The sequence below is a fragment of the Tamandua tetradactyla genome, chromosome 14, assembly GCF_023851605.1.
Source record: "Tamandua tetradactyla isolate mTamTet1 chromosome 14, mTamTet1.pri, whole genome shotgun sequence".
NCBI lineage: Eukaryota > Metazoa > Chordata > Mammalia > Pilosa > Myrmecophagidae > Tamandua > Tamandua tetradactyla.
In genome coordinates, this window is record NC_135340.1 from 27,816,673 (window position 1) to 27,838,639 (window position 21,967).

The 21,967-nt window shown below is 33.9% G+C and overlaps 1 long non-coding RNA gene across 2 annotated transcripts in view; it reads right to left on the minus strand.

Annotated features, from left to right (window-relative positions):
• LOC143655689 (uncharacterized) overlaps window positions 1-21,967 on the minus strand; it is a 307,867-nt gene that overhangs the window by 30,781 nt on the left and 255,119 nt on the right. The gene's annotated exons all lie outside the window — the stretch shown is intronic.

The following is a 21,967-nucleotide window of genomic DNA, read 5'->3' on the forward strand; positions in this document are numbered from 1 at the left end:
TGATTCATACAGTGCTTACTATGTAAAATTGAGACCTTCAGTTCATCCTTTCCTCTCGCCACTTATGCAGAGCATCTAACAACTACCAGCCAACATCATTACATATCTTATTCCACAAAGTCCATAAGATATCAAAAACATTATCACCTTGAGCCTTGCCCCATATAAACATACCATTAGCAGAATGTAATGGTGATATTTTGAGTATCTCGTTTGCCAACTCACACCATGGTCTTCAATGCCATCTTAATTATTGGAAACAGGGTCATTAGTGCCTCTGAGTCTAGTCAGGGTAGAAAACCAGTTGTAAAAACACATTTTTAAGATTCTAGTTCTCAAGAGCCACTACTGGTTCCAAGCTGTGCTAGTCAGCATTCTCTAGAGAAACAAAACCAACAGGAGAGATGTGTAAATAAGAGATTTATAAAGGTGTCTCACACAACCATGGGAATGGATGATTACAAAATCTATCTGTAGGGCAGGCTGTGATGCTGGTGGCTCCTTTGAAGGGTCTGGATAAACTCCACAAGGGAGGCTTGCTGGCTGAAGAAAAAGAATTGAAAGAGCCCCTCTTCTCCCTTAAAAGCCTTCAACTAATTGGATTATCTTGTGAGAGGCATGCCTTAGTTGATCACAGATGTAATCAGCCACAGACACAATCAGCTGACAGATGGTTAATACACCAGCCTTCTGGTTTATCAATCAGCCATGAAATATTGCAATGGTAATACCATTGCTTGCCTGATCAGACAACTGGGCATAATCATTTGGCAGATAACACCAGAATTTAACTATCACAATTATATGATACATATCATCATATATATGTATATATATATATAAATTCTCCTTTTAGTTTTTCAATTTTTGCTTTGTATATTTTGAAACTAATGTTTTGGTTGCATAAATTGTCTTGGGTTGACACTTAATTATTATGAAGTGAACCTTTTTAACTCCAGTAGCTCTTCCATTAAAGTTTATTTTGTCTGACATTAGAATAGCTAAACCAGCTTACTGTTGGTTAGGATTTCTTTCAGGATATGTCATTTTATCCAATTCTTTTACTTTTAACTTCTCTGAATCCTTATATTTGAAAGGTTTTTCTCATAAAGAAAATATAGCTAACTTTAATCCTGTTTCAATGCTCTTTACTTAATGTATTCAGTCCAATGACATAAAATATTATTACAGTTTGATTTATAAATATTTTTACTGTTTGTTTTTTTATTTAGAGCACCTGCTTTCTTTTCCTTTCTTTTTCTTATTTTCTTTTGGATAAAATCAAATATTTGAATTAGCCCTTTTGCTTCTTTAAACTTATGTGGATTATTTGTTCTTTTACTACCCTTATAGTGGTTATGCTATATAAAACCAATGCACATCATTGACTTATTGCAACCTAATACATTTTTCATTCTTACTACTTTCTTGAATCCAATAGGAAGACTAGGATATTTAAATTACATTTACCTCTCTTGCCCTTTTTTTGTTATTATAGACACTTTTAGTACTACATATTATTTAACTCCATAATATATTACAATTATTGTTTTACATAGTCAATATGGATTTATATTTGCTCTAATATTTATCCTTCCTGGTGTACTCTATTCCCTACAGTGTTTCTGTTTATCCATCTGACGTCATTTTCTCTTTCCCTTTAGTCTATCTTTTAGTAAAAGTGTGCTGGTGGCAAATCGCCTAAGCTTTGTTTGTCTGAAAATGCATGCTATCTTGTTTTTTGGAGAATGTATGTTTCGGTTTAGAAATCTTGGCTGACAGACATTTTCTAAAAATGTCATTTAATTTTTTTCTGGCTTTCATCATTTCTTTTCAAAGGTTATAAGTTTATTGCTGCTCCTTTGAAAGATACGTGTTTTTTCTTCTGATCCTTAAAATATTTTTTTTGCCTTGATTCTCAGTAGTCTTACTTTGATAATTCTTGGTGTGGTTTTCTTTGTATTTGGCCTGCCTAGAGTTTTCTAAGTTTTCTGAACTGGTAGATTTATATCTTTGATCAAATCTAGAAAATTCTTAATTTTTTTACTCTCTGTATATTATCTCTGATTGCCCTTAACACTTTCTCTAATTTCTCTTTTGATTTCCAATTATAATCACATTAAGGATTTTTAATGTGCACTACATGGTTTTTATGCTGTGCTATTTTTTTTTCATTTTTCTTTTTATCTCTGCATTCAGTATTTTCTACTGACCTATATTTAAATTCACTAATCCCATGTTCTGCTTTGTGCAATCCACTATTAAATTTGCTTCTTGAGTTCTTAAATTCTGTATAACTTTTTTTTCATTTCTGTAATGTTGTTTTGATTATCTTTTAGTATATTTCTATTTTTATTGAAATCATCTCTCTTTTTAATTTTTTCATATATTTTTTAATTTTTAATATTTCAGTCATGGCTTTAAAGACCTTGTCACCAATATCTGCATCATACATTGGTTTGCAACTGGTGTCTGACTTTTGTTTTTAGTGTCGATATATTTTTTTTTCCTTTCTGAATGTCTATAAATTATTTTATGATTTTCCAAATATTGTCTGTAAAATAACTATAAAGTCATCAGATGTCATCTTCCACCAGATAGAGTTGTTTCTGTTTTTTTTTTAAGCTGGTATTAAATTCCTCAATCTAATCAAATAATTGAGCTGGCTTAAAGCATGACTGAAGACTTAATGAGACAAGCCTAACTCTGATTCACCACTGTTCCTCTGGTGAGAGATTTTGGTATATTTTGAGAGATTTTGGTATATTTGTTTCCTTAGCTCTGAGAAAATGTAGATGGTTGAGTTCTGCCTTTCAGTTTCTAAGCTCAATATTCCAGCCTCATATTCCCTGAAAAGTTTTAAAATCTGGCATATGTCACGGAGAGTTTACTTGAGGCCAGCCATCCTTCCAATATGCCATACTCCCCAGCAGCTCATGCAGAAGATTTCACTCAGCTTTTTAGGACCTTTTAGCCTGATTCCTCTGTCCCCCCTACATCCCCCCAAATTCAGAAATTGTTCTGTTGCTAAAAATTATTGTGTTGTCTGAGGCCCCGTAATATTTCCAATTGTTGCTCCAGCTACCTAATACCCGTTTAAAACTTTCCTGATTACTCTTTGCCCCAGCAAGCTCCCCCTGCTTAGTTTAACCACAAACTTTCAAAATTCTCAAACCGCCACAGTGAAAACAATGGCTGGTGATTATCGCTTCACCACGGAAAGGTACTACAACTCTCTAAAATTTCCTTTTACTTTCATGGCTCTATGATCCCTTTCAAATTAGGGTTCTTTTAATTCATCCAGTTTTTTCTACTTGTGGAATGAGAAAAATGCCTTCCATAATCTACTACACCCTCTTCAGAAGTAGAAATCTTAAGATACTTGTAAATTCTTAAAAGCAGCTCTACTAATAATTATGCTATAAAAATAAGTATAAATTAGAACCGTTCTTGGTACATGATACAAAATCACTCTAAACACTATAAATATTCCCTTTAATATCAGAAATAATGAAAAAAGAAGGCTATTATAGTATCTTCTATGAAACATTGACTGAGAGCTCTTAGCAAACTTGTTAAGAAAGCCAAGTAAATTTCAAGTAAAAGGATTGTAAATTAACAATAAAATTGTCCTTTTGTAGAAAACAGGATTGCCTACATAAACAATACAAGAGGATATAAAGGCAAAATATTAGAACAGTGAGAATGGTCTGCATTTTTCCTATAAGCCAGTAACTCATGAGAAATTTTGTATACTGAATTTCTACAAAATTGTATGAACAACTGGAAAATGCAAGTGTAAAATGGATACATCAGACATTCAATTCTGGCCATTACATACTAGATAGTATGATGCTAGAGTCTCATTCAGTCAATTATAAAAGATATACGATATATAAAATACAATTCTTTGAAAGCATTGAAAAGCCCTCCACTGGGCAGGAACTTGAAAGACTATTATCGCTGACAGAAGAGAAGCACATGACAAGAGGTCTACATTTACCCTGGCTTTTCCCTAAATATATCCTCAAATTCACTGAGATGAGAGAAAATATAGCCTTAATGGTAAGCAGTGGTCTCCCTGGGAAAAGCAACCAGATATTGGGGATTATCAATGTCCCAAAGAGGAGCAAAGAGCCAAGGAGGAATGAACACAGAGAAGTGAGTTCTGAAAACTGCCTTAAGTTCCTCTAGAATTTACAGCTCAGCTGTGCATACAAGTGCTGGTAAGACTGTAAGAAACCCTGCAAGAAACAGCGAGTTAAGAACAGAGAGAAGATCACTGTATGCACATTTCATTTTTATTTATATATTTAACATCCTATCCAAGGAGAAAGCACAAGAGGAATAAGTAGAATAAGATTGGAGAAAGAATAAAATGCTTTTTGTGCAGATGATGACTGTGGAGCCAAAAATGCCAGAGAATGTGCAAATCGTCAGAAAAAATAAGTAAATTTAGCAATGTTGCCAAAAACAAATTCAATATTAAATGTCAATTGTATATATTTGCTAAAATCAAATTCAATATTAAATAGTCAATTGACTTCTATACAGCAAATTAATATCCAGTGTGATGCATTTACATACCCAACAGAATGCCTAAAATTAAAAATTTCTAAATCAAACATTGGTGGTGATGTGAAATAATTGAAATTCCCGTATCTATCTGGTAGGAGCGTAAATTGGTATATTTAGTGTATTTAGTAAATATTTTAGTATAAAAATCTAGTATTTCTAGTAGTAAATATACTAAAACAAAGTATATGTATCACAATGACTCAGAAACTGCCTTCTTGGTTCAGAAATGAGTGCTTATGTCTTCTCAAAAGAATTCAAGAATATTCACAACAGCTTTATATGTAATATATTTGTATACATATTATTATATGTAATAGCCACAATTTGGAAACAACTGTTCATCAATAGTAAAAAATGTAAATAAATTGTGATATGATTGTACAATGGAATATTACAGAGCAATGGAAAACAACTAACTACTGTCATGCAACACAGATGAATTCCAGACTTAATATTTAGGGAAAGAATTCCCAAAAGAGTTAGTATTTTATAATTCCAATTATATTAAGTTCATACATAAACTTATCCAATTTATGGCATAAGTCAGAAGAAGGTATATCCTCTCTCTGGTGGTTACTGTTTGGGAGCCTTCTGATGTTGGAAATCTTCCAAATCTTGATCTGGGTTGGTAGTTACTAGTCATGCAATTAAGATTTATGAACTTTATTGTTAATAAATTATACTGTCACAATAAAAAAGAATTAGCATCAATAGCATCTCTGGGCATTGAATCATGTTCAAGTCCTAAGCCCCAGACCTGTGGATGTGAACTCCTTTGCAAATAGGATCTTTGAAGGTCCTGTTTAGATGAGGTCAAATTGAACCAGAGTAGGTCTTAATCCATATATGACAGGAGTCCTTATATGGAAAGGAAATCTAGACAGAGATATAGGCCACTGAGCAGGAGGTGAAGAACCCACAGGAGGCCAAAGGAGACAGGCCCTTGTGTGACAGATGCAGAGACTGATTGCTTGCAAGCCTGACCTAAAGGCTACAGATTTCACAGAATGCACGGACTTCTAGCATCCAAAACTGTGAGACAATAAACTCCTGTTATTCAAGCCAACCCATCTATGGTATTTGTCATAGCAGACCTGGCCAGCTAAGACAGCATCAACATATAAAATCTCTTAAGAATTTCTACAAATGAAGTTTTCAAAAGAGAAGCAAGTGTAATAGAAAATTGACCAAAGTTTTCAAATAGGAAATTCGTCAAAAGTGAAATCCTATATGAGGTACAAATATATGAAACATGATGTACAAATATTATGAAACCTATATGAGGTACAAATATATGAGAATATGATTCTCATCAAATCTCTTCTAATAATCATGGAAATTCAAATTTAATCAACGATGGATATAGGTTTATACCATCAGATTCTTTAAAAATATTGAGAAGTCTAACTTTGGCAAGTATTAGCCAATATATGAAAAGCAGGAGTTCTCACACCCTTCTACACACTGGTAGAAGAATAAATTGGTAAAAACACTTTGGAGATAAATTTAGCAACTTAGTAATATGCTTATATCTTTTGACAAGAGAATTCTGCTGTTAGAAATACACCTTAAAGAAAGACTTTTCTTATGAGTACTTAAAGGGACATGAACAAATATATCCCTTTCAGTGCTAGCAAATGCTGTTAGATGAAGTAACAGATCAAAATGAGAATTGATACAATATACACCCGCAATAGCATGTTGCATAGTAGCTGACATGGATAAACTAGAACTGTATGCATCAAACAATAAAATCCCACAACTAAATATTTTTGTTTATACACATTATCTTTGATATAGAGTTCTCAACATCCAATATACTACTATGTTTTTTAGTAAGATTTCATGCAAAATAATCAAATGCATGAAAACGATAATAAGCAGATTCAGGAAATGTGTGGGAGAGAAGTAGGATATTAAAATTGGCAGGGTAAGTTTTAAAAGTTAACTTTATCTATAAAGATTTATTTCTTTAAAAAGCATTTGAAACAAATATCGTTACTGCTAAGATTCCACAAGTCTTCATGCTGGGTACAAAGATTTTATTAAATTATTTATACTTTTTAATTGATCAAAAATACTTACAACTTTAAAAGCAGAATACAATAAATAACAATATGGATAAAAAAGCTATAATATTATATTGCACCTATTATTACTCTAGGTACGACAGGGAACATGATTCCATCCAAATCAATTGTGAAATAAGTTTTTGAAATGAGGCATACTGAAAATCTCTCAATTAATACAGTAATGATTAAATGATTGTACATTGAGTACAGTATTTACAAGGCCTAATATTGCAGGAGGGGAAATGTAGATTAGACACTATTTCTAAGACTTCCAGTAAGGATGGCACATGTATTCATATATATGTATATACTAGTATATGTGTGTGTGTGTGTGTGTGTGTGTGTGTGTGTGTGTGTGTGTGTGTATGGACATAGGTGATAGTGATAGACAGATAGAGAGATGATATATCAGTAGGTAGATAGTGATGAGTGGAAGGAGAGAGAAAATGAAAGAAAGAAAGGAGTGTGAATTGAAAGGGTGCACATAATGCCTTTGATAATTCAAAGGAAAACAGTTTATCTCTGATGGGAAAAACAGACGGAGCTGAATTTTTTTCAGATGATTCAAATTTAAGTAACCTAATACAGGTGTACTTCCAACACTTGCAAATTTTTATTCCAGTTTTCCACTTCCTCAAGGGAGAAGCTCAGTCTCCATAGATGGGAAGATTCCACATCTCTGATAGTTCACAGAAAAGTTATAATTTAAATTATTATAGTTAGTAATTTACAGCAAATTTTCATTCATTTCATCATCATCTCTCTGCTATATCAAATGTATAATTTTGTATCTTTAAAACTTTAATCAAGACCTACAAAAAGCTCTTAATACCTCCTAGAAATCATCATATAATATAACGGTTAAGGAATTCTAGTTGAGTTGTAAAAATCATTGATATTATCACCTCCAGGAGTCAAGTGTCAATCCTAATGATGTTGGGTCAATGTCATTGGTTCCTACATGAACAAGAGCAAATTCATGTCCATAAGTTTGCTCCAAGTTAGGCATTCTGGGACCTTCTTGTGCACTATAAAACCTATACATAATTTGCCACAAAGCTTCCATATAGTTCAAAGAAAAAACATGTGACAAAGATGAACAATAACAACAACAAATTCAACAAAATTTAAAGACAAAATTGCCAGTGCACACATAGATGTTTTAGCATTTTTATCAATATTGCTGAAATACTTCACTTGTTATGAAACAAACAGTATTTAAGTTGCCCAATTTACTCAAAATAAGTACCAGAATTACAGGTTGACATCAATTCACTTCGAAGCATTGTTGATATTGACACATTTTGTCCATGTATCATGATGCCCAAACTTTCAGTCCTAGGTTGTTGGCAGGAAATAATCATAAACAAGGTGAGCAAGACTGTTTGTAGGAGGATGATTTTGGTTTATATCAATTAAGAATAATATATATTTTGTTTGAAATGAAAGACATTAAAATACAGAGTCATATTTGGCAGCTGGAATGGTAATGTCTGCACACCAATCAAATGACTACGTGTTAATCCAGACTCGGATAAAGCAAATATTGATCACATGTTGTGAATAATATCTTTCAAAAGTAAAGATGGATATATGATAATGTGTGCATGTACACATAGATGCAGTAGAAACAGATTTCATTTTCAGTTCCACATTAATGGAGCAGTAATATAGACACTCTTAAGCCTCAGATAATCAATTTCATTAATACTCAATTGTATCCACATGTGCTTTTTGCAGTCAATATGCATTTGAATGATATTTTAGCAACTGAGAAAATCATATCCCACGAACACAACTCAATTGATCAATTACTGAAAAGCCTTAAATAATTCCATTTCCACATACTAGTAAATCATTTCAAAGCTTGTTAGTGCATCATGCATGACTACCAGTGCTCTTGCTTACTCTAAGTTTTCAATATGATGTACCATTGTCCTCTCAACATTTTTTCCTCTATAGCAGCCAAACTCCTAAAATCAAATTACTTCCCAAATCTCCTATACTCTTGCAATACTTCATTCTTGCCAACGTTATTCCTTGCAACTCGGATAGCCTTTCCTCTTGTCGCCATCCAGACTTCATCTTTTAACTTTCCACTATGTCTGAAGCTCTCCTATTCAAATCTATCATACACAGTTCTGGCAGATTAAGCCGACTACATGCCATTCAATTGAATCATTCTCTTCTTCAAAAATTTTTAAATAATGACTTCAAATTTAGGAAAAAATACTCATTTTTCAAGACAGATCTAATGCTATCTATTCATGAAACTTCTTGTGATGCTCTCATCATATTTGTTTTTCTATATCAGAAATATAAACAATCCAAGCTTAGTCCCTGAAACATGATAAGCTATGAATATAAGTTAATTAAATAAATTACTTTTGAATGAAGCCCCATTGAAATGTATTTGTGGATCTTTCTCAGCTGCCTAGAATTATCACTAAATATAATTCTATTCTCTTTGCTAGAAAAATCCCTTGGAAGCAGGAATGGTTGTCTCCTTATCTTATGTTTTCCTACCCTCTGTATTAGTGCTTTCCTCATAATGTATGTTTAAAATATTTATTGAAAAATGAATAAGATAGTGAATGAAAGAATAAAGGGTGTAAGCCAAAAGACTATAAGAGGTCAAAATAGGATTTAATGAGCTGTCTTAATAATGAAACTAAACTGAATGGATGTCATATAAAGAAAATTATATTTCTTATACATGTAATTCTCATATAAGTTATCTAATTGCTATTGAAATTAGGAGAGTTATGTTGAATTTTTACCTGGCATTCATTATTAAAAACCTGGAATTTTTACAAGGCATTCATTATTTAAAAATTCAGCTCCAACTATATTTCAAAATATGCATGAATTTCCAGAAGTACTCTGAAAGTAATTTTGGCCTAAGTTGTGGGAGGTTGTACAGTAATGTTTTCAAGTTATCAGGAAAAATGTTTAAAAAGCTAACCAAGTTATTGACACCAATGATGTCTAAAAACATTTTCTTGTTGTTTTCCTTATTATGGCTATGTAATGATTATCCCAGAATTTAGTGTCACATCCAGCTATTTATTATAAATTATGTGGAACAGAAATTCAAACAGGGCACAGCAGGGATGGCTTATCTCTGTGCCATACTGTCTGGGACCTTTGTTGGAGACCTCAAAAGCTGGACTTTGAAATCATCGAAAGGCTCATTTGTTCACATGTCTAGTAGATGATCTTGGCTGTTGACTGAGACTTTAGCTAATACTCTTAACCACAGCATTTGCACATGGCCTCTACCTGCAGTCAGGGCTTCCTCACAACATGGTGACTGAAGTCTACGGGTGAAGGTCCTAAGATAAGAGTGAGGGAGAGTGAGAAGAAAAGGGTGGGGAAGAAAGGGAGAGGGAGAGAAAGGATGGGGGAAGAGGAAAAGGGATACAAAGATGCTGTACCATTGTTTATGGTCTAGCTCTGGGTTTTATACAGAATAATTTCATCCTCAATCTTTTTTTTATAGAAGCAGCATAAAAAAATCCCACACATTTTCAGCAGAAGGAATATAGACTCAATTCTTTGTAAAGGAATGGCAAGATTCTGAAAGAAACTTGAAAGATTCTGTAGGACCAGAAATATTGCTATGATCATTTTTGAAAAACAAGACAGAACAATATTCTGGAACGGTCACTGTCTTCAACATGTAAAAATTAATTTATGAATGTACTATTTATATTCTTCATTCCTGTACTACTTTGCTATAGTTTCACAACAAACAACCCCAAAAGCTCAGTTGCATTTATTATCATTGTTTTCAAAGATCTGTGATTTAGTTGGAATTGCTCTATTTCAGGTTGTAGAGCTGCAAAACATCAAGGATGACTCTTCAGAACCAAGAATATTTCCATAGTATGTTTTATTAATGGTAATGGCAATAGGATTGAAGAGAAACACACAGCCTCTTAGGATACAGGGTTGAAATGCACACTGCATTTCTACGACATATCATTTGACAAAGTACCTGGATAATCCCAAAAAGGAACGAGGAAAAATTATTTGTTAAGTAGAAGGAATTGTGAAATTATATAGAAAAGGGTGTGTGTAGAAGAAGGGGGAAATAAATTACATAGTGATATTAAACCGTAGTATATGGGCCTGAATCAGAGAAGTAAAGTCATTGTGAGTTTATAAGGATAAGGGATTTATTATAGTAATTATAATATGTACAATTGTGGAAGGAGTTGGGGAGTTAAAACTGGAAAGAGGAAATGGAAGTTCAGAAAAGGAATCACTAACCAACCAATCTGTTAAGCCAAACATTTATAGCTTCAGCTAAGGGGAGCCCATGGTGAAGTCAATGGAAAGTGATTTTTTTTACCACTATCTGCGTGGGTGCACAGCCATGCAATAGGTGGTAGACAAGGGCGCATTGTTGGCCAGTAGGAACAATACTTGAGAAGAAGTGCTAGGCAAACAGCATAGGAAAGAAATGACAAGATCAAACCTTCTGGGCACCTCTGTATTCATTTGCAATGACATCTAACCTCAAAACGATCTTTAGGATGTAATGTCTACTGATTCACTTCTGTCTCCTAAACCTTGCACAAGTTCCTTTTTCTTCAACGCTGAATCAGACCCATATAGAAAAGGGAATCCTTGAAATATAGTTCTTACCTTCTTCAAATTAGTACAGTAAAATGTACCACAGTACCTCTCAAAGTTACAAACTTCTATCTTATGTAAACTTTAAGCACATTTTCTTTTGTAATTTGTATTATTGCTGCAAATGGGATTACAGATGTTGAAATTTCTTATAGCTTTACTTTTAAATAGGACACTAGATATAGGAAATAGTGGTTACATTGATAGAAATTTTAAAATTTATAAATTTAGACCCTCTTCCAAAATTAAAAATATCTTCATTTACTAGGAAGACAGAAAAGCAAAATTCCCATCTAGATTTATATGATCCTGGAAAGTTAAATACTAATTTATTTATCAATTCTGAAACTTCTTCCATCACTCTGGGAATTAACTCATTATACCTCATTGATCGAGACTGCATAAGTAGGAGACCGTGTGTTTTGTAATTTTCAGGACATAAAATCGAGTATACGAAGTTTGCCTCCTGGAGAAAATCCTGCAGAATTTTAGGATTGTCTTATGTTTCTAGTTTTCTTCTCTGAAAGAGCCTATCTTTCTGAATTGTTCATAATGAAATCCACAGAGAGTAATGAACGAAAATATTTTAATTTGATTGCAGAAAATGGGTAAGTTTTAAAAGTTCCATCGTGTACGACTGACAGTATTGTTGCCAAACATACTGCACCGCTTCAGGAACAAATTGTTTTGGTTCGAGGAAAGGAAACAGAGAAACCCATGTACTTTGTTGTTCTGTGAATTCTCCAGCCTGTAAATGTCTGAGAAGCTGCCAGAAACTCTGATTTGTTTTGCAATATTTAAGCTCTTTAAAAGGACCTTGACATTCTGCTTACCTTCTTCATTTCGGCTGCCTATTAAACACCAGGCTTTAATGATTTTCTAACTATAACTGTAAAATTACTTTGCTCATCATTCTGATGTCGCAGCCTTTATCATACAATTCTTTCCTTTCCTTCCTCGCTCTAGGGTGACATTGAAGGTGGGGACATGGCATCCTTTTTTTTTTTGTTTTCTATTTGATTCTCTGGACACACAGTGCTCCTTCCAGCATCTTTATGTTCCCTCAAATTCATGAAACTGCCCCCTGACTGTAAGTCATTACCAAAAAAAAAAAAAAAAGTCATTTGGTGAGCTGATTTTCTCTCTCACACATAGCGCATACAAAGCACCTCATTATGTCTTGGTCTGGCCTAGTAAACTGCAGAGACGTGATGCCACTGAGCCACTGCGCACTGCAGTCCAGACTTCTTCATCCTCTCACTTGCACTCCTCTAAGAAAAATAATCTCCAGGATGAATTGCACTCCATCTCTCCCGACTCCCCCACAACTATAAACTACCTTGTCAGTTTTATCCCACCCTCATCCAACACCCCCTCCCTGAAATCACTTCCATGCAATCTCTTACTCATCCACTGACTCTAAAAGAAACTGTTGAATTTAGTAAGCTCTTTTCATATAATTCACATCCTCTCTGGGAAAAGATTTTATTGACCCATGAATGTCATGGCATTTCCAATATGATGACGGGTATAGAAGTTTTAACACGGTCAAGACTTGATTTGGGACAAGGCAGATGAGATGCTGATGATTCCTACTATAAACCAAAGAATACTAGGGTACTGCAGAGCACAATGTGTCTGCCAGCAAGACTCAGTCATAGATCTACCCCTTAAAATAAAAATGAACTGAGAATAAAGCAGTGCAGAAGCAGTGTATTTATTCCTAAAATGAACATTTTAAACAACCATTACAGTTGCAGGTGAAACTCTGAATTTGGAGCAGACATTTTTGCCAGTGAGCAATAAAAATGGCAGAGTAGATTTCCACGCTGTATATAGTTCATTTTTATATGTGTAAATTATTTCGTACTATATTATGCAATGAAAGGCCTATTATTTCACATAATTTAAGAAGATGGGATATTTATATGTAAGGCCTTAAATTATGAGAATAAGATACTTATTTGGGAGAGTTTGATGCCGAAGATGAGTGGAAAAAGAAAGAGGAAAGGGAAGCCAGATGGAGTATTGAAAGTTTACTCAAGATATTACAGAGGGTCTGAAAAATTAGAGGCTGTAAAACAAGTAAAATGTAAGGGGGAAAACTAAGTTATATAAAGTGTGTTTATTTTTCGGTTTCAGTAGAAATAAGTGAAAATAAAATTATTCCTGAGCGTAGTTTACCCATAGGTTAATTGACCTTAACTTTACAGTATTTGGAGAAAAGCTTATAGAACACCTATCGTCCATGGGCCTGAGGAACAAAAACTCCTCATCCTTGCATAATAACTCTGGTGTCTGCTATTGCTGAAGGTTGGCTGCTAGATTTCCTTGCAATGCAGTTTAGCTAGGTCAGTCTGCAAATTATCTGTCCTTCCTATGTCTATCAGTGAGGCATTCTCAAACATGAGGTCAAAGTGTCACTGGTTTTCAGTGAATAAGCAGTCTTAGTAATCAAGTGAAAAATAAAAAGGGGAAAGGAGAGAGCAAAAAGCAAAGAATGACACTCTAATCAATTCTTTTAGCAGACAGTCCTACCCAAGTAATATGAGAGTTAGTCAGTATTTTCTAGATGGCATCACATAGAAAAATTTTATATCAATTTTTCATTGAAGTGCACGTATCAAATCAGTGTTTCAGCTATAGGTTTCTAAAAATGAATATTTTCCATCACAATGTAGTCAACATGGTTATTTCATTTAGCTAATGGTCTAGTTTTCTACTTTGAAATAAAGGAATATATGCTATGTGATATCAAGGCCCAGTGTTAAAAATTTAACTTATTGATAAAGATAATTAAGTAATCTGTTTAAATAAATTGCACAAAATATATTTTTAAAAATATTTAGGCTTAACAATTTTTTTTCCTGATAAAAAGACTAAAGAGAACACCCTAGCAAAGCGACCAAGAGACAGCCAGAGAGAAAGAACACTTCTGAATTAGGCGTTGAGGGAAAACTCAAAATCTCATTCCAATAGAAGGCAGCTATGGGAGAGCTGTTAATGTCAATCTGACAAATACTTAGCATACACTATGTTCAAGAGAATGTAGTAGTGTTTTTTCACAGAGACTAAAGCAAGTTCCTAGACTTCAAGGAGATGATAATACAGTAAGATTTGTCATTAGACCTCTCAAATTTCCCTACTGTCCTTTCAGTTCAGTTCTTATATTTATCTAATAGATGCTTAGAGACAGAAGCAGATACTATCAATTGAACTTTACAGGTGTTATGAAGAAGTTACCTAATATAAATTTCAAAGTATCAATATGAGCTTGAAAAAAGCCATATTGCCAAATCACAAGTGCATTATTTCTAGCGAATTAACACCCGACAAAAGGCGACTTACTGTGTAGGAAGCTGCACTTTAGTAAACGTTACATATTTGAATTCTCACATTTATTAATCTAAATCCTGCTTTCTTACTGACCCCAAAACTAAGCAATTTTATCTGGGAAAAGATACAGCTCCCTTCCTAAGGCAGATTTTGAGCAAGTAGAAAATGCCTTTTGCAAGACTTTGGTTTGTCAATGTGAACTCAGGACCCTCCTCTAGAAAAAGTACCAGAGCAGATCCAATTTGTCCATGATGGTCAAGGTAAAATTTAAGCACTCATTTGCTAAAATGGAAGAATCAGAGACAATCAAGTTAATCAGGCAAATTTAGCAAATGCTAGGCAAGATATCCACTATCTGAGCCTCCGTGGGATTTAACATCTGCAGGACCCTCATTGCTCAGATTGCCCTTGTGTGTGTGGGTTTGTGGGGTGAAGAGGGGGGGAGGGTTATTTTCCAGCTGTATGGCTTACTTAAGTGTTGACCACAGAAAACAAAGCCATAGGACAAAAACCTTTTCAGGTTTGTACTCTAAATGCAATTGAGGAGAATCAGGGATGCGGCTTATTCTCTCCTAATTTTTCTCTATTTATAGACTCACTCGGTGACAGGTCTGATGCACAGGAGTGGGTCCTTACTCAACACATCTGCTCCCCATGTGTAGCTGAGTCACACATACTTTTTCGTTACCAAAAGTAACAAATATTTATTTTCTCCTTGACAGTCCCACAGAGTCACTGCAGCAAAGGAAAAAACAAGTGAGATTCCATTCAGCATTGCTCATAAAAGCACTACTGGTGCTTTTGACTCCACTCCTATGAGAGTTGTGGAAACCTTGGAATGTGTCCAGAGTAGAGCAATAAATTATAAGAGAGGATCTATGAGCTACAATTAAAGAAATTGACATGGGCCAAAAAATAGAATTGTGTGGAATTACAGAGTAGATCTTTCAGCAACAACAACAAAAAGGATAACCTACATCTGAGTTTTCTCCCTAAAGCAAATATTTTTAAACCTGAGATCAGCAGTTGAGGACACAGTCCCCTTCTAATAAAGTCTCCATTTTGATGATTAATTTTCACAAGAGCCTGAGACAGAAGTGTGCAGTATTATGTAAAGGTAAAGACATAGGCATTATTTCTCTCATGATGTCAGAGGGCAGAAGGGCAAAGCTAGTTGATTTGTAATTTTCTATTAGTAATTCTTTAAATTGCTAAGTGCAACTTTGGATTTACATATCCAGCTATGTCTGACCTAGAAGACAAGGAGTGAAAATGAATAGGCAAGCCCACATCTGATGCATTTCTCTGAATCAGATTTATAATTGAACTGCACTTTAAACCATATCTTTAGTCTTCTCAAAAGTCTTGTAAATGAATGTCACCCTGATTTGATTGACTAATCATTGCTTCACACCCTTCATAAAGCAGCCCAAAATAGCTGTTGGAAAACACTGCAAACCTGCTGAGTTTTAGCAGTCATCAACTTTATATTGTCACAATATATTGTGAGTTATAATTAGGTTTATTTATTAACTATAAAAGCCCCTGCAAGAAAATTTCACAAATCATGCCATAGCCATCTTAGCTTGTCATTGCTTCTCTCTTAGAAAAGACAACCTATCAAATCCACCATCATTAAGGATCATTGCTCAGAAAGGAATTTTATGAACCTAGAAGATTGACTTCAAACTGTGACAGTGAATTTGCCTTTTCTTTAAACTGGCTTATGTGGTATCTTAATTGCAAATGTGTGAAATCACAAATATTCACAGGATAGGCTCTATGAAAGCACATTTGCTGGTATAATGATCTCTTTCTTTTATAATCTTATAATGGGCTTAGCATGGTTACAGACATTTAAAAAAAAAATCCTTCTATCAAGGTGGCCTAAATCAAAAAGAATGTTAGCTGACTTGAACATCAGCTGATGCTTTGTGACCTTGATTGCGTTTAGATCACCTACATTCCCCTTGCAACAGAAGAACCTACATTATGCTAATGACCCTACTTCCCAAAATATCCAACCCTCTTACATCTAGTTAAGCTAGTGCCGTACCAAAAGCATAGAGCCACCAAATGCTCAGGTGCTATAGAAAACGCATCCTTTCCAATAAGTCATTTTAGCTTGTCACAGTGAGTGTTCATGCATAAAACATACAAACTGAATTCAAGAATTTCTGTGAAAGTATGTCTCAGAATGTTTTTCATGACTTTAACATTGTATATTTAAATTAAACAAGCAATTTTAATTTAAGAACATAACATTTATTAAAAGCCATTCAAATCCTTTAAATAATTATTTTCTACTTGTGTTTTATTTTCATCAATCCATGCTATTCATCCTTCTAAAAAAATTAAATAGAAACATGAACTTGTTTTATTATTTATACATAAAATCTGACTTTCTGCTTAAATGTAAACTCACCATGGGACATAAAATTCCATCTCCAACTTAATCTGTTTTCTAGTCTTAAAAAACACCTGACAGCTCTTCAAATGCAAAGTACACATACATTTCTAAAGTTAACCTTGAGAGAATATAAATAGAATAGAGAGAAGCACCTTGCTGTCTCATTGTGTGTGAGAACGGCATAGATTGACTCAAAAATCTATTAAGTTTAATCTTCCCAAAATTAATACTCTGTAGTTTCGAAGGTTACTGAGATAGGTTGCCTTCATAACTTGACATGTTTTATCATACCTCAAAAGTGTCTTAAGGGCCTGCATATTACCTGATGTTTATCTGGGTTATTAGTCCATTCCACTCATGGCCAACTCAAGCTATTTTTTGCCAGACAGGAAATGATAAGATCTCAATAGCATTCAAGCATCTTTTCTCCGGTAATGTGAATATCCCAACAGTCATGCAGTAATAAATTTTTTAGAACTGATAATTCATTGTATTTTTATAAATGCCAATTTTCAGACACAGGCTTTCAGGTGAATGACTAAGGGCATGGTACTCTGTCTTCACAAGCTAGCTACTAAAACAGAAACATTAAACTCCAGTGAAAGAAGTGTCCTTAAATTTGTACCAGTTCAAGAAAAATGATGCAGACAGAAACATAATTGTGACACGAGTCTGAGCAACAGAGATAGCCAATATGAATAATCCAGATCTCAAATATTTTTTCTCTAGAGTAGGATTTTGGCAGAAATCCCAGGTTAAAATTGCAGATTTCCATTTAATTGTGCATTCATAAAGAGATTCAAAAGTGATAACATATTGTCTTTTTTTCCTAATGAAACCATTCACATAGTTAGGGTTTTTTTTTTTTTTTTTTTTTTTTTGTATGTCTCAAACAAAACAAGACTCTGATAAGTAGAGAAGACTGAAAAATCATGTGGAAGGGGAATTTGATTCTTTAATTTTATTGCTGCTGTATCTCACGGAGTTAAATTAAGTTGGCAATAAAATCGTTGATAACCTATGCTTTTATGAAGGAATTGGAGAGCATTTATTGGAAGGACAATTCTTACTAGGAAGTGGCTATGATGTTATTATTGCCTGAATGACATGGGAACATAAAACCAAGAGATTAAGATCTCTTTTCCAGAAACTCTTATTTTCATTCATTAAAACAATTCAGTTTTAGTTATGATTCCATTGTTTATCCTTAAACTCTGTCCAATTCCTCTTCCAGAGAATGACGAATGCTGCCAGATATGAGTTCTTGAAGTCTGTTAACATGGACAAGGAAGTATGTCTAATTGGCCCAATGGATGAGGACATGCAGGAAACCATAGCATGGACTAAAGAAATTAATTTGTGTTCAAAAAAACACATCTTCTTGCTGCCCACTGTGGATCCCAGAACCAAACTTCAGGGAAATCTAGACTTAAATCTCCTAAGGAATAAGAAGCCATCTGAGATTGAAAGTGGTGCTCCTAGTAAAAGAATTCTTTGCTATCATACTATCTGGTTAAAATAATGAAATAATTTTAGTAAAGAAGAGTACCAGGGAAGATCTTTTATCTGGCTATTGTAAGTTTTCTAAAAATTGCATATGGCTAGGTCACAAGGCAAGAACACAGAAATCTGGAAAGAAAGCATTATACACTATTATGCTGTATCAGATCTACAGAAAATGTACTCATTTATACATTTATTGGCATTCTTTCGAAATGCACACAAGGATCTAAATATTTTCTGAAGACAGAAAATATTTCTAAAGAAAGATTGAATAAGCAAAGGATAAACCTCCTATGGCAAGAGCTTCATTAGTCATTAGTCAGGGAAAAATTATTAAAATGTGTAAGTAAATAAAATATTTAGCAAATGGTACAATTGACAGACCTACTGATAAGCTCTTATTTGGGTGTTTAAGAGGTTGGAAAAGGAAGTAGAAGTAGAAAGAAAAGGATGATGACAAGGTTTTTCAAAGTTCTTATTACAGCTACTTACTTAATTATATGCCAAATATCTACTCTGTGGGAAAAGCAAATTTCACAATATTTTCACTAATTCTGTTTCCAAATCTCTAATCAAGGCTAAACCTTGAAAGCTGGCAGATGAAACAAGGACATGGAAAAACCAGGAGAAACTCCAAAGAAAAGTAAGGCTGATGTAAGTGTTGATGTAATTCATTTAAATAAAGCATTTATGCTGAGATCCTAATTGAGCAGGAATGTTAATTCTATTTGGTTAACAGTAGTTAAGTACAGACGTAGTATCATAGATAAAGAAATTAAGGCTCTGCATAAATGGCAGAATCAAGACTATTCTACAAAGATGCATAAGGTGGTTCAGTGGTAGAATGCTCACCTGCCATCCGGGAGTCCCAAGTTAAATTCCTGGCCTATGAACTACAAGAAAAAAAGACTATGCTACAGTACTGGGACTAGAAATCAATCAGGATTCCTGAGGGAAACTAAGTCTTGCAGCTTGGTATAGGAAATGGTTAATCATTAAATATTGATTGACACAACACTTAGAAATTCAGAGACAATACTTGAACTTCAAAGATATTGACTGGTTATTTATTTTACAATCTCTGACCAAGGTCACCTTTCTAACTCCTAGGGAACCATATTAAGACATATTCCCAGTGTTTTCAACAATGGACTCTGTGAAGTAGAAAAAGAGGCTTTCCTGGAAGAGGCTTCCCTGCCCCCAAGTAGTTCATCAGAAAAATGAACCATCTTTTTGTTAAGGTTTCACCATATGAAAAAATAAAAATGCATACCTAATAATAATTGAAGAAACAGTAGGATAAGGTAGAACAAATATAGGAAAGTACAGTGCACCTCATATGGCATCTCTACCTTTCTTTACTATTCATGCATAAGGTTGCCATATAAAATATAGGACATTCAGTCAAATTTCATTCTCAGATAAGTAATACCTCATGGGATATATTTACACTAAAAATATGTCATTTATCTGCAATTCAAGTGTAACTGGGCATCTGCATTTTTATTTGCTAAATCTGGCAACTCTACTCACAAGAGGAATGCAAACTCTTCATGAAATATAGTGGTGAGTATTCAAGGTAATTTGAATTTTATATTGGAAATCACAGTTGTTAAGTGCATACCCAACAGGTAATAAAATATTTATGGAATAAACAACTTCATTCACTTTAAAACTTAAAAAAGCATTTATATGTTTATTGTAGACCTAAATATTATCATTGAGCTAAAATAATTTGTACCGCTACAAAACATGAAAACATTTCCGGTAGATATAATTCAAGCAAGTATAAATATCACCTGTCAGTTGCTGTTATAAAAATAAATCATAATTAAAACAAACTCAGATTAATTCATTTTCTTTAAAATTATTTGCAAATACTGTGCAGCTATTTGAGAAATGAAAATTAATTTGAATTCCATTATTCTTAATTAGCATTTGTTAATAAAGTAAGAACTTTTAAACAAGGTATAGCATCTCTGCTTCCAAGAGTCAAAGAATTGGCTCTTAAATTTAAATCATAATTGGTTAGCTTAGGAGATTTGCCTAAAATGGACCAGAATTATGAAATTTTTAAAAGAACTTTGCATTTTGGATTATCTTCCTGAAGGAAAAAAAACACACTTTCTTTTCCCGAATATCACATTCCAAGTACTATGAAAATCTACTAAACCAAATTTTATGATCATTTGACTACCTTCTCTTATTTTTTGCATAAAAGTCTATATGTGATCAAGGGGAAAGTAGAGACTACTCTTTCGGTTTGTATGAAAGGTTTTCACTTCCAGAGAATGAGAATAAATAGAAAAAGACAGTCAGTTTCTGCCTAATCTCTGCTTAGAATGAATTTCAGTTCCACATTTATTTTGGGCAGAGAAAACTTTTCTTAAACATACTGTGTGACTCTACTGAATTAACACAGTCTTCCCTCCCATGTCCAGTCTCCAATTGTTCCACTCACAGCAGTCAGGAAACCCTGTTCACCATTTCTGTTTTACAGCCATGTCATTCTTCCTCTCTTCTTATTCAAAGGCACTTGAAATCTCCAACCTTAATACAGATTCCCATGACTAAGAAACACAAAAAAAGGAAAGCTAATCTTTCCACCCCTATTTTATTTTCCTCAGTAGCACATTTCTAGGATACAATAAAATTGCTCATGGTATAGCGCTTGTATTTTAGCACTTTTCTATCAGTGCTTGCATAAAATATGCTATAAATGCTTCATGCAAAATAGATGGTGACTTTTAGGCTTATATTATTTTGTCCTTGCATATTTTAATCTGTGAAGTTTCTCTTCATTTGAGGTGCCTCGAGAACAAGGACGTTATCATTTTGAGATCATTTTTATATATCCCATAGAAGCTGTCCATGTGGCACAATAAATAACAGGATGTAGAATTTTGGCTAAAACTGCTAAGCACAATATCCAAGAGTCTGCAAAGATGTAGATGATTTATACTGCCTGTGCTGGTGCCTCCACTTGGTTTAAATTGACAGTAGATGCTCACTGGCCTGCACTAAGTAAATGTCCCATCTTATTAAATCATGGTTTCAAACAAGCTACAAAAAGATACTTAAAAGTTCTATGTCGGTAAATTGTAAAATCTAGGGGTTGAAAAGAAAGCCAAATATTTTAAATATCACATTGAACAGAAAATAAAATGTGGGTCCATTTATTACAAGTGAGAGTTTTTTAAAAGAGGAGACGAGTTCTTCTGGGTGCCTCCCCACAAGATTCTGTTACATTTCAAACAGTAGACACAGTTAACTGCACCCACACTTTCACACACACACAAATGCCACCATTCATTTCCTTAGGTGCATTTCACCAAATATTTCCCCAGATGTTAAAGCTGAAAGCTGTCCCCAAATACTATGACCTGTACCCCAGGCTCTGAAGGATGCATTTGCTCGGGTGGTACAT